Genomic DNA, 561 nt, shown 5'->3' with positions numbered 1-561 from the left:
CGCGGCCCCGCGGTGCGTTACACACGCGCCGTCAGTAGCCACGGGCTGGCGGGGCTGGCCACCGCGGCGGCGGCTCCTGCCCGGCCTGGGCTACCTGAAGGGTAGAGGCCGTCACCGGGTCCCGCCCAAGGGGTGGCTGTGTCCTAAAATGGAGTCCTCGGAGGCAGCTAGAGGTACACTCTTGGATTTAATGAAAAACCGTACATTATATCCTCCTTTTCACTGAGATGGTGGAGAAACAAGATGAACGCCATTGAGAATCAACAAAGTGCGACTCGGTAACCTATTAATGTCTAATAAGGAAGAGCATAGCTAATAACTGTCATCCAAGAGGAGGGCTATCACCATTCCTGCATAAAAGATTATGTAATTCATGTAATTATTCATCTGCACAGACTAAGTATAAAATAGAAAAAAAAAAAGTGAAATACTAAGTAATAGTAACAGGGGGGACAATTTACAAAGCACACATGGAAAAGCAGGCTTTAAGGTCAGACTCTTACTAGAGAGAAATCCAACAGATTTCATGTCAGTAATCAGTGGTTACACCATTTCTTTTTA

Source organism: Athene cunicularia (assembly GCF_003259725.1).
Source record: "Athene cunicularia isolate RWA chromosome 1 unlocalized genomic scaffold, athCun1 chr1_part2, whole genome shotgun sequence".
NCBI classification, from domain to species: domain Eukaryota; kingdom Metazoa; phylum Chordata; class Aves; order Strigiformes; family Strigidae; genus Athene; species Athene cunicularia.
This window is presented reverse-complemented; position numbering follows the sequence as displayed.